The following is an 11,864-nucleotide window of genomic DNA, read 5'->3' on the forward strand; positions in this document are numbered from 1 at the left end:
AAACTTTGTCTATAGACACCGAATATGCAATTTTGCATTGAATTTGTAATTAAATGATACAATAATTATTGATGTGTTTTTCTTCAGATTTCTATTTAACTGCATTTGCAACGAAAACTCGATATATTGCGGTTTTTGATATTAATTAACTATTGTATTTAATTATCTGTTATTAATAAATATTACAGATATAAAAAAATCTGCTTTATGACTACTATTTCACAATTCTAAGAATATAATTCTTGCGTGATTGACGTCTACGTTTGTTGGTCGCAGGGTGATCTTTTCCACGTCCATCAATTAGACAACGTTTCACACACGCGAGATCGATGATAATCCATGAACAACCGCGACAACCAGGCGAGTCTAAGTTTTATATAGCACTCAACCCTCCCCGACTGATCAATTTTACCGAGTGCGAGATTGCGCGATGATTGATCGTGATAAGGAGTGAGAACACGATCGAGTAATTCTATTAGCATCACGATAAAGGGCAAGCAATGTTCAACTTGAACGAGAAATTAATTTTACTAAAATTGATTGATGAACAAAATTAAAAAAAAAAAGAAAGTTTTTAATACATCTGATCGATTTCACAACGAGATGTATCAAGGTGAAAGAAATCTGAAAAAACCACAACAAAATTATTATCCCGAATCAAGCAGAAAAATTCATCGAAAATTGATGATTTAATTACACTCGATAATCATTTTCCGCCATAAACTGTCGATTATAATCAGTGCAAGAAGTACACGAGATGCAAATCGGGGGAATCATTAAAATTACTGTGGCGATTAGATCCGCTATACGAGGTTTCCACGTGCATGCATGCTACGGCGGCTTATAGAAAGGTATATTAAATATACCACGCTAAACCACCCTACCTTTTATGCCCTCGTTCCGTAAATGTCCGTGTATATCTTTATCGTTGGCTATGCAGCAGCGCGAGTGGCTTGTAAAAAAGAACGAGGACGTGAAATATTTCATTCTGGCGAGCGGGAGAGTGTCCGTCCGACGTTCCATTAGTGCCCCCCTCGTTCAGCAAACTCATCATTATCGCGGATGTAACGGGTAGGTACACATCTGCCAGGCCATATTCTCCTCCCCTTCTTTTATTTTTTCTTTTTTTAAGAATATACGCCGTCTATCTCTGCCATTATACGAAAAAAATGTTAGACACAGCTGGTGTGTTTTCATTTAGAGTTATTCCGAGAAATTTTGAGGGATGTATCCCTGTAAAAGTAAAATGGAGATGACCGAGGTAAATCGACTAAACGCAAATAAATCACACACGACATGGGAAACATCTATTCTAGCTTACATCGATTATGGCACAAAACTTGAAAGTAATCTGGATTTAAAGTGTGTTTTCTTCTTTATCTATTTATTCCCCCGATTAACGCACAATGCTCAGGTCGGAAGCATCTCGTGTAATCCGCCCCTTGACGGTTCTGTAACATTATCACATCTCGCCGTACTTGTGTCACCGCAGAGTTTTGTTACACGCGAATTATCGATAAAATTTTGCCCGAATGATGCCGAAAGATTTATGTTAGAAAAACATTTTCGTTAGAAAAACTTAGTAAAAATTTAAGTAATCTAATGCCCTGCAAAGCCCCCAATTCGTTTAATACGAACCCCAATGACGGCGATACCGCCGAGTTTATCACTTAGATTATTATTCAGGTGCGAATTACTCTCGCGATTGCACTTAACTAATTGGTCCATTAAATTATACGTTACGTTTTAATCAGAGGGATATCACGCGCCGTCCACATTCAAATAATATATATCATTGCCTCAGTCGTCGTACAAATTCGTATTTACTGCGAATCGCGAGATGATTTATCCCGCTGTCCCTTTAATCACAGTAATGAATATCATCGGGACAAAAAATCGTCCGGCAGATAAACCGATGTTTTATGGCTGGAAAAAAATTTATCCTTTTTCAAATTGTCCGAAAAGGAGTTCTTAATCGTGGCTGATAAGCAGGAAACGAAACGGAAGGGGATGAATAAAGGTCTGAGCCTCGTAATTGGCATTTTGATCACCGACTTATGAGAACGCTTCATGCCAATCTGTCGCTGCCCTTATAATCAATCAAAGCGACGTGATTAATAGCCGAAGGATAATGAAAAATGATTTAGGGTGACACGCGCGAGACTGTAGCGTTCATTCGCTGCGCAATGGCATTATTGCTAATGATCGCACGAGATTTCATACAGCCATAATACAGTTGAATAAAAACAGGTCAAAATATATATCTGCAGAAGCTTCAATAGAGTGATTCAGTTTTTTAACGACAAGAATTCTATATACACAGTGTATTTCTTAACTATTATCCCGCTATCATATCGTAAATATATCGTAAATAATAAGCATATAAATGTCATAATTCATCGTTTTAAAAATACCACGAACAACGGGGCAAAAGTAAAGAAAAAGGAAATTTAAATTATACGTGGGATGTTATATTTCGCCGAAAACTAAAGTACTCGTAGCACTTGTAGTACTCATCGTCATCTAATTGTTTCATTCGCGGGCAGTTCTTAATTCGCCAAACGTGCTCGAATAACGTGGGCGCGCGTTTGCAGCCTGTCCTGATCCAGTATTTAATTCAGGTGTCACCTGTGTGCTTAAGCACGCGCGCTTAAGGCTCGTACATCGCGCCGCAGCACTGTGCCGAGCTAAATCAAACAACGTTGCAAATTGCAAATGGGAACTAATTGCTTTCGCGCTTTACTTACAACCGCAGTAACGTTTTAACAAGCGCCGATGCAGAGGAGCGCGAGCGCGAGCCGAGGGGCCTCTGCTTCTGATCTCTCGGATCTAACGGGGAATTTAATGCGCATAAAGGACACAAGAACGCAATATATCCGGCATTTCCAATTAGCATGACAAAAGTGAAACTCAATGACGTATACACCGTCCCCGCGTGCATATCGATTGCGTAATAACGGGAGAAAATCGGTAATCAGATTGCCGTGAGAATCACGGCAATGGACGCGCGCATGACGTTTCTCATTGTCGTCATATTTTAATGTACATAATTTGTGGAAGACGCAAAAGCTCGCGTATGTTACGCGCTTTGATTACGTACGATCAAAGCTTTTATGCAAGATTTCCATCCACGTGTGAGGAGCGTTTAATTTACATGGCGCTTTTCGCAAATGTACTTCAACTCTGTTCGCAAAATCACTTCCATTAATTAAATACGATAGAAACTTAAATCCTGTCTCTTCTATTTTTATCAGCTAATTTATATCTTTTTTTTTTATTGTAGCATTGCACAAAACAGATTCCAAATTGTTATGAATTTTTTTCTTGGCTTTTCGAATGCATATAATGGCGTGATAAAGTACGATCGCTTATCGTCATGTCAAAGAAGTTAAAGATCCATAAAGAACTTTATGAAGTTGTGCGAAGAAAATATGTCGAAAGTTTATCTCGGGCACATTTATCTCGAGCATTAATGATAACCTTGTCTCCCTTTTTGCGTCACAAATTTGTAGAACCTTTCTGTAAATTAATTTCCTCCAGTCACACGCGAACGGCATATTGTTGATTCTAAAAATGTGTCTCGTTAAACATCGGCGAGGAGTAAAATCACACGGAAACGATCTCGCATCGTTCGTCAAATAAAGCAATTAAGCGTTTGTTATTTTTATCAGACGAATGGGCACTCGCGACAAACGACTAATGAGATCTTTCGATTTATCCTCTCGTCACGAGAAGAAACGTCTTCCGGTTGTTTTCACTTCGCGATCGCTTCGAAGAATACGCTCTACTTGTCCATCGTATTGACGATTTTACAACGTAAAACTTACAACTACACGGTCGCAGTCGCAGACGAGGGAAAAAGATCGTCTTCCACGGGGAGTGCATCGACAAAACGGGAAGGATGCACCGTATTATATGAAGCATCGATGCTTTCATGACGCCGCGACATTATTTGCGAAACGGTGTTTGTCCACGCGGTGTATGCGTGCGTTAGTTGGTGGTCGTCGGTGTGTTTGCCCTGATGATACAATTGTATGTACAGCGTAGGAGGTCCTGTTCGTCCCGGCGTAGGCACGGCGCGCGTGTTGGTCTGATGACGACAACCAACGTGCATAGGCCCCCGCGAACGTTGGATATCTATGTTTGTCCATCCAGAATATGGGTTTACGATGCGGCCGGCCGTCGTGTTACAGATTTGCGGTGGAATCACTAAGGAGAATCCCTAAATAAGCGGTTCTGAGACTCGCCGAAGGATAATGAGCGAGGATTAGGGCGAGGATGGGTAATCCCTCTCTCGTTTTATATTTATTATGATCGTTAAATGACCTCTATGAATCTGCATCTCATTTGCAATGTAATATTGATGACGTTTTGATTGTAAACCCGATGTTTCAAACGTAATTCTTTGACGATTTAATGTAAAAAGTAAAGAAAAAAATATATACGGAGTTCGCGTTTTTAGAAAAAATAGTATCAAAAACAAAATGATTCTAAAGCTAAGTATTTTTAATTTACTTTTTATTTAAATAAATATCTATTTTACACAATTTAGAGGAAAAATCTTTTCTGTCTCTCCAATTATAATTTTCGCTATAACTCTCACACACAAAAACAATCTAAATATTAATTATAATTACTCTAATAAAATCTCTGCAAAATAATAAATTTAATCGAGTGACGAAGTTTCTAAGATTTCACGATAACGGAGTTTTAATCATTGTTTATTAAATAAAAATTGTGCTTATTAAATAAAAAATATCCACCTTAATTTGAGAACGGTTTTATAAATAGGTTTTCCGAAATAAGAAAGCAAATGGAGTTGGCGAAAAGTATTAATGCGAGGCAGGGAAGTAAGATAAGTGAGCCGTATGGCGGTCGCTTCCCCCCGTGCCACATTCCCCCGCGGCCGCCAGATATCCGGGATCGCGAAACTAATTCCAGCCTCTAATGGTTCTGCCAATAGCAATTTCTGTAAGACTGAATAGTGATTCTCAGATATTAAGAGAACGAGAAACTTTCCTTCGACGGTTCCGCACGGTACGTAAGGGTTCTGCTCTCTCGTGCAATTTCCGTCCACTCTCTGTCTTTCTCTCTCATACCTTATTCTTGTTCCATTCTCCTAGCTATCCCTGAACGCTCTAGGTAGAGGTATTAAACACCTAATGGGCTTTTTTTTGTTACGTCGATAGCGAAAAGAACCGCAATGATTGATTTTCGTCTAACTAACGGCGAGCCTTTTTATCTTCGAACGAACGCCGAAGAATTCAATCTAAACTAATTGTAAGTGGAAACCATTGTACTGATTATTAAAATTCACCTTTAATAATCGCGATAAATTAGCGTGTGATGAAAATTATTTAATAATAGAAGATTAAAAATAAAAATATTGTTATATTTTTTAAATTGGAGTAAATAAGAACAATTGTGTAATTTATACAATGGTACATGTAAATATATATATACATCTGCAAATTTTTGAACCAAATTTGATCTTATCTTTAATCGAAATTTTTTCCGTTTTTATTTTACTTTGATGTTTTTAAGTTTTGACATGTTTTATTACATATTTAGACGCATTGCTTTTGCAAGTCAATTTTTTAACACGCGATATGTAATAATTCGATTATATTACGTATAAAAAAATACAGGGACACATTATTAATATCAGGAATATTGATGAAAAAAAAATATAGGGACATATTATTAATATCAGAAATATTACATATTGATTTTCGCCGTTTCTTTTGCAAGCTATTCGAAATCGTTAAATGATTTGTGAATGTATTTCCTCGTATAAAATATACAAATGACATATGCAGTCAGAGTGATGTCCACGAATGATTGTTTATGCAATCTATTTCCGGCGTGTCTCGAAATACAAGTTCGCGTAATTCGCGATGCAAATCAACGATACATTCAATTATAATCATTGTGTGGTTGCCAAAAATTTTTTGCTCATACATCTTGAAAGATAATCTCTTTCGATTTTCCGCTCGCGAAATATAATTTTCAATTTCCTCCTTCCTGTCGAGAACGATAAAGATTTTCGCGACGCGCGATCTCTTATAATAGCAAATTATTTTTCTTTAAGACCCACAATTTACGAGAGCAATATGCTCACTCGATATCCAATAGAGAATCTTCTTCTTGAGGCATGAATGAATCGAAACGCCGATTCTTGGGTCGTTTCAATTCTTCACCTTCTTTTGTATCTACACAAAAGTTTTACCTTTCATCTCTGGCGAGAGGCAAAGAATTATGGCGGTGCATAGCATCACGATTACGAGAAATGCTAGATAAAGCATCGAGTATCCATAAAAGGTGATGGTTAGATAGGTCATCAAGATGCAAAATTTGATCGATACTGATGATGAAGCAGTCAGCTATAGACAGAAGAGAGCCTCGACTTCGGTAGTAAAAAGCTTGGACGCCTGCAAGCAATCGGACAGTTGAAGCCAATCATAATCAATAACCGCTATTAAAAGTATCATCAAATACGCAAACACGTCCACATTCAGATAATCTTTTACGTAAAAGATGCCGATCACGAAATCCGACATCGCGACGATGAAAAATCTAAAAAAGTGTCTATTTATATTTATAAAAATTTTCTGACATTTTCCGTATAACAAAAATAAAACACTACAAATTTCTATTTTTATTTAATGATGATATTTATCTCACAATCAGGTGAGAACAGAAAAATAGATTTAATAGCATAAATATTAATCTATTATTCTACCTTAATAGAGATTTCTATCCTAATATCGATTTCTTATAATAACTTGATCATTAATAATTAAATTTCATTCGACTTTTCTAATTCGATCATGAAATCCATAATCAACTTCTTAATCAATCATGTTCAGCCATCAGCACTAATCCCTTTCCATATCGGAACCATTATTTCTTCCATTAAGCTTCATCGAAAATAGAAGTTTAGGATTAGGTACTTTCCGGAATACACAGAATATTGATCCGGAAATATAGAAATATATTTTTAAATACCGAAACCCAAAGTCTAAGAACGATGGGAAAACACCGGGATTGATAATTCTATTCGCATTTTTGTCACAATATACATCATACCACTACCATCAGTATAGCAAGCACTTCTATATACTCCTGTGCAAATGCTTTGGTCGCACTGATTCAACGTTTTCGTTAGAGAAAAAAACAGCGTATGTAATACCAACTGTGCTTGTACGGGCCGACTCTTGTTTTTAGCACAGTCGCGTTGTTAGTAGAATAAATATTTTCATGCGAGTTCTGTATACGAAACTGTTGTAGAAGCACACTGTTTGCGAGAGCGCGTTACATCTATGAGTATCTTTTCTTTTTCTTTGACGTTTGTTTTATCTTCGTCGATTAATTCCGGAGAATTACACTAGTGTTCTCTAAGCAGCCGCGAAATTCGGCGATATAATACGCAACTGCATAATCATAGATATTGATTTAATCTATCTCTTATCTGATATGTCGAATTGATATACATATTATGGCGTGATTAATTAATTATACCTATGTTTGCAATTATCCTTGAAATATTGCATTATCTTTTATATTATGGAATCTTATTATATCTTTTCCCCTGCGAAATACACATTTAAATACGTGGAAAAAGAAATTTATTTCAAATTTGTCCGAACAGTATTTATTATATGTAATCTCTTGCTTTATTTAATATTGTTAATATTATTTAGCGTCAAACATTTTTTCTCTTACGTTAAAGCTTATTTTTTTTATATTTTTATTAAATTATTATATATTTTATTTTTTTATAATTTTCTTATCATTTTTTACTTTACTAAAATTATTAGTAATTATTTATATTAGTAATTATATTTTTATCTCAAAATATATTACATTCAAATTGCGAAAAAAATGTGAATTTTAGATTAAAATATTTTTTCTTTTTGAAAAATAGTAGCTTATTTTAAAATTTGATGAATTTTTTTCATCACATCTATATAATTATATTTAATTCATTTCTCTCGATTTTTTCTTTCATTTATTAATTATCAAGCTTTTTCCAATTTTCTTTTTCACATTTTCCCATTTAATAATTTTTAGTGATATTTCAATATATAAAAAATTAAACAAAAATATTATATTGAAAAAAGTTATGCTATTATATAATTATTTAAAAATATTATACATAATTTTTTTACCTCTTTTTTAACTTTTGCAAATTAAATCATATTTAAAATCATATTTAAAAAAGCAGAATGCTTAAAAAAATTACAGCACCGTACCGTAAAATAAAAATAGTACAGTACGGTATCGATTGTTTTTATTGCTGTATAACTTCTCATGAGATATATATATTAAAATAACGTTACGCTTGAGAATTCGAGAAGGATAAATACCATGAAGAATGAAATGCCGGACTCCTATCATTTTAACGGGAATACCACGTCGTCTTCGAAACAACCTGTTCGGGAATCGATTGATCGGTCTTCCGGACGGTGAGACAGGCTCTACATTGATATTCAGCAGCAACCCTCGTCTCTTCGAACCGTCAAGAAATTTTACCCCGGGCATTGCAACACGCGCGCTCCCCGTGGAATCGCTAAGTTCGTCGTCGACAACAGCGGTTCGAGTATCGAATAATTATACAAGTCGAGTAAGTAGCTAATGTCGTGACAAGAGTGACGAACGGAATTCGTCTATATAGTGTGATATCGTTGCAATAAAATCCTTCGAAGGATTCTTATTCCACGACGAGTTTATCGATCCCAATCGATAATTATTCATCACGAAATAACCATAACAATGAAAAAGGAAGCAATAGACGATATTATTTAAATTTTTCTCGCAATATTATATTTATTTTCCGGTATCATATTATTTTAAATTTATACTTCACATTATTTATTATTACTCGAAATTGTGATATTTATTTATAGGAAGTTTTTCTAGTTTATAAATTTATAGTCAATTACGTTTAAAAAATTACAATTTTATCGATAAAAAAAACGTCAAATAATAGTAACTCTGATCGAATGTTCAGATTTTTACATTTTACACGATGAAATCCTATATCGATATATATTCCAGGGGAACAATCAAAGAGCACAAGTGAGCTTTGCAACGGAATGGCTTTGATCGTTCTATTAAATATCTCTTGTCTATTGAATAAATCCATACCGTTATATGTGGGTATGATAGAGATATTTCTATTCATCGATGAAAACGATTGTTGATATTCCAGTCCACTTGTGATATCCCCTGCCGATCTGGCGAAACCGATGCATTCAGGTATTAAACTGAAATATCAAATCAACAACAGAGTATAACGATGTATCTCTACCCGATTTTATAAATCCGGATCGATCCGCAGATATATCCTTGAAAAACAGAAAACTCTTGTGCAACAAACCTCAAACGGCAATAAAGTATCGTAAATATTTATCGATCTTTAGATACCTGTACGTGTACAACATGCAATTATCAGTATAATATACGATAATATAACGAAGAATCATATGCTAATTCTTCATTTTGTTACAAAGAGTGATATGAATGCTTTGCATTAAAAATATTGTCTCTTAAAAAACAAAACAGAACGTTCCTGTTGATTTATTCACAGCATGCATATACTCATTCATCGTGCGAGTTGCAAACTTATATATTAATTACATGCCGATGTGAAAGCAATTACTGATAGAAATCAATTTGTCTCGCTTCGTCAATTTTCACTAGTCCGATTAATATATCGGCTTTAGAACTGCCAGGCATCCAACTGATGTAAATTAAATTATTTATCGGATATTATATGCTGCGAATGAGAATTTGAGCATCGCCTCGTTTCGCTTAATGACAAAATCGTGTTCGGTACATGGCTCTTGTGATGGATATCACGAAGCATCGATAAAAAGAACAAATTATTGAAAAATATCTGTACGAATTGAATGGCACATACTTATCCGTATTGTAAAATATGTTTCATAATTTTTAAAAAGACGCGGATGTATAAAAGGGAGAATGCATAAAGAGGAATTGGACGAAAAGTTAATAGAATGTGAAACGTTTCGCGAGTCGTAAAGAAATCTCGATTGGCACTTGAAGCTTCGAAGGCGGACGGGTTCGATATTAAATTAGAATATTCTCGTATATGATGCTGCATACACACACACACACACACACATACACACACACACACACACACACACATATGTATATGTATATGTATATGTATGTATATATGTACATATTCTCGCATAAGACTTCTTTCCGTGTGGAGATGCGAATGCATCCACCTGCTTTGAATATCAATTCCTTTTTCCAACGTAAGAGGAAAATCTATATTCACGCGCGTCCATACCTAAAGATCCGTGGCCTGTTGAATCTTTTTCAATTTATCGATCGATTCCACCTCGCATTATTACTTGAAATAATTCAATCGTTAATAAGAAATTATATGTTTCTCATGATTTCGTATATTAATAGTGTGAATTACAAACGATTAAAAATTAAATATCTCGTAAATCTGAACAATTTCATTTATACAGACAAAAGACATAATATTAAACTTGTTCATACGTAAATTGATTAAATAATTATGCAATTACACAATCATTAAATATACAAAAATCTGTTTGAAGTTATAAAGTAATCATTTGCGCAAACAATCGAGATTTCGATGACAAACGAGAGGAGAAGAAATCACGCGCGGTTCCGACGTAAAATTACGCGTTAAGAAAATGCATGTGCATGCAGACGGTTATTCGCGCCGCGTACGAATAATGATACGCGTGCATCGCCGACCCTTCCCTCCCCGCCAGCTACCCCTTTGTAAGAAATTCCGGCATCAGGAAACGCGCGGGGCGAAAATCATAGCTGACTAGCTGGCGTGTCTGGAGACCGTAAGAAATGATAATACAGCCTAGAGATGTGTGCGTGCACCTATGCTGCGCAGCCCCTATATGCACCGCGGATGCCTCGACGGACTCGTATGACTCGCCAGGAAAAGGGGGGAAGGAGAGGGAGGGGGTGATATTTATGTTCGCCGTAGCGTGAGCGCGAAACATACCTCGCCAAGCCCCTTCTCGACTCCGAACCGTCAAGCACACCCACACACAGACGCTTTCGGCGTTTGACCGTTATTTCGAGGTGTAATTCGCCAGATTACCATCGGATTGAGTAATTTCGCCGTAATCGCGTATACGGCCGAATCCTTTCGGCCAGCTCCTTCGACGTATGTACACGACATGCGACGTCGATGACCATAATTTCCCGTCGCGTACCGTTTAATAACACGTGTGTCGACCACATACGAGCCGTGATCGAGCGGATAAGCTTCAAAATGGATATGCGGAAGATACATGACTGTGAATTTGCTGAAATTAAAGACGACGAGATTCATTTAGCTGTATCGTAAACGTTTTAATATTAATATATGTCGAAAGAGAGATGTTTTAGATGTCAAAATTATAGAAGGGGAGTCTTGCGGAGACCTTTAATTTTGATTTCTAGGCTTTATACATGTCGGAATATCTCGAAATATCTCACTTTATTATTACAGTGATATAAAAACAAAGGTATTAATACTATTATCTATACTTCTATTTATTCTATACTCTACATTCTCTATTCTCTATATTCTATTTATACTCTTTTTCTATATATTCTTTATATTCTATTTATACTATTCTCGATACTTTAGTTTTAGATTATCTCTCAGGCTCATTAAATCAGGGATATTTTTTTATACATATTGGAATCGACTTACCCTAAATTAAATATCCATCGCTGATAAACTCGCGAAAATTCAAAGCCATTGTTCTAACATCGGCAAAGACCTGATTCGCATTGTAATCCGTTGTAATCCGAGTGGACACGCTTAATAGCCTCCAGACGAA

Source organism: Camponotus floridanus, unplaced genomic scaffold (assembly GCF_003227725.1).
Source record: "Camponotus floridanus strain SB8 unplaced genomic scaffold, Cflo_v7.5 scaffold15, whole genome shotgun sequence".
NCBI lineage: Eukaryota > Metazoa > Arthropoda > Insecta > Hymenoptera > Formicidae > Camponotus > Camponotus floridanus.